The following is a 2,500-nucleotide window of genomic DNA, read 5'->3' as shown; positions in this document are numbered from 1 at the left end:
GTAACTATGACTCTCTTAAGTGGGTTGTGGCTGGGTGTCGGAGCGGTGGTAGAGTGCTCGCGACGTCCTAGCTGCAACACACATGTGCCAACCGTCACCTCCTCGTGGTGAGAGTCGGGCAATGGGTGCGGGTATTTACAACCCGCATCTAGCTAACGACGGTTGGCTGTCGGCCGCTCAAAGGCGGCTCCCCTCGGGGAGTCGTCACGTGCCCACCGACCGGCCACTGGCGGGCGGCCGATAAACGGCGGGGGCTTAAGGGTGGGGGGGGTTGCCAGCCCCCCCCACTAACTTTCAGCAGGCCCGCACACAAAAAGAATAAAAAGCAGAACCCGCCGAGTGCCTCAGCCCGGCGGGCCTGCTGAAACAAGTACCCGGGGGGAGTTAGCCGATCCCCCGGAGGTGGCTGTGGGGGTAGTGGACGACCCCACCCCAGCCCCTGATAATGAACCGCACCCTATTGACCCTGAACCAGCACCCGAGCGGTATGCCTGCGGTGACTGCGAGCAGGACTTCGCTACGAAGCGAGGGCTTGGAGTTCACCGCAGGATACGACACCCTGTGGAAGCCAACGCGGCCATCGAACTGCCCGGCGCCAAGCTAAGGTGGAGGCATGAGGAACTGCGGATGATGGCACGGGAGGAGGCTCAGGCCACCGAGCGGGGAGTGAGGTTTATAAACCTCCACCTCCTCGCTCTGGTCCCTGGTAGGACCCAGGAGGCAATTAAAGGAGTCCGGCGCCGGCCGGACTACCGAACAATGGTCGAGGCAGCCCGACGAGACCTTGAGGCTGCCCATACGCCCCCTGGGTCCCCTGCCAGATTACGGGGACGAAGGAGCCGCTCCATGCCATCACCGCGTCAACGCTCTCCCTCCGCAGATCCAGCAAGGGTACCACCACCCACCCCAGCGGCACCTGCTCCCGCTACTCCTTGGGGGCAGGACCTTGCCGGAGCTATACGTCGTCTAATCGAGATAGCCCGGCAAGAGGAGCATCATCGTGCCAACGAGTTGGCCGACATCGCTGATGATGCTCTGAATGGGGGAAATACTGACGCCGCCATAATTGAATGGTTAGGCAGGGTATTTCCCCCTGCAGCCGCTGCAGCTGGATCTAGGCGCCGCGAGCCGGCCGCGAACCCAATCCGCCAGAGGAACGGAAAGCCGCCGTCGAGGAGGACACTGCGCCGTCGAGAATACGCCAGAGTCCAGACCGGGTGGAAAAACAATAGACGTCACGTGGCTCGGGAGATCCTGGAAGGGGGCCCCAGTTCAACCAACCATACACTGGATGAGTTGGTCGCGCACTGGGGCCCACTGTTGGGGCACCCCTCAAGGGAGTACCCAGGTCCTTCCAGGATCCCGCCTGAGAAACCCGAGCTACGTTACACGTGGGACCCAATCTCCGCTGAGGAGATTGATGTCATCCAGGTCCCCGTGTCGTCATCACCCGGTCCAGACATGGTCACGGCGAGGCAGTGGCGCGCGGTGTCGTCATCTATCCGCGCGCTCCTCTATAATATCGTCATGCTCAGGGGGGGATTTCCTAGACAACTCCTGCAGAGCCGGACAATCTTCATCCCGAAGAAAAAGGTACCGGAGAACCCTGGGGACTACCGACCGATTTCGATCGGTTCGGTAGTGGTTCGACAACTACACCGCATCCTCGCTGTCCGCCTTAGATCAGCCAACCTAACCGACGATCGGCAGCGTGCCTTCATCGCGGCCGATGGTACGGCCGAGAATACGGCCGTCCTAGATTCCATCCTATGGACGGCCCGCACGCTGCGACGCGAGCTGCACGTGGCCACCCTCGATGTTGCTAAGGCATTCGACACGGTGAGCCACGCTGCGCTCGCGACGATCGTCGGACAGCTCGGCCTACCAGCTGGTCTGGTAAGCTATGTGGTCGAGCTGTATAAAGGTGCTACCACCAGGCTGGCGGCGGACAGAAGGATGTCCCAACCGGTACCTGTCCGGCGCGGAGTCCGGCAGGGAGATCCCCTCTCACCGATTCTCTTCAACCTGATCGCAAATAAAATCCTTGCGGTCGTGCCCTCTGAGGTCGGGTTCAACCTCGAAGGCGAGCAGGTTTCATGTCTCGCCTTCGCGGACGACCTGACCATCATAACTGCATCCAAATGGGGGATGCAGAGGGCACTTTTGAGGGTTGAGGAGACGGCAGCGAGCATGGGGCTGACACTCAATGCATCCAAATGCACTGCTCTGTCTTTGGTGCCTGCCGGTAAGGCGAAGAAGGTCAAGACCGTGGTCGAACCACTATTTCGGCTACGGGACGGCCCTCTGACCCAAACCGGCGTGCTCCAGAGATGGACGTATTTGGGTGGCGAGTTCAGCCCCGGGGGGCTTACAACTGTCGAGGCCGAGCTTGGAGCGGAGCTAAACTACATCACCAAAGCTCCGCTCAAGCCGCAGCAACGAATAACTATGCTGCGGCTCTTCCTGCTGCCCAGGGTCTACCACCTTCTGGCCCTGGGTA

The 2,500-nt window shown here is 61.0% G+C and overlaps 1 pseudogene; it reads left to right on the top strand.

Annotated features, from left to right (window-relative positions):
* The window catches only part of LOC124296004, a 7,662-nt pseudogene that overhangs the window by 2,726 nt on the left and 2,436 nt on the right, over positions 1–2,500 (top strand).

This window comes from Neodiprion lecontei, unplaced genomic scaffold, assembly GCF_021901455.1.
Source record: "Neodiprion lecontei isolate iyNeoLeco1 unplaced genomic scaffold, iyNeoLeco1.1 ptg000100l, whole genome shotgun sequence".
Classification (NCBI taxonomy): Eukaryota; Metazoa; Arthropoda; class Insecta; order Hymenoptera; family Diprionidae; genus Neodiprion; species Neodiprion lecontei.
This window is presented reverse-complemented; position numbering and strand designations above follow the sequence as displayed.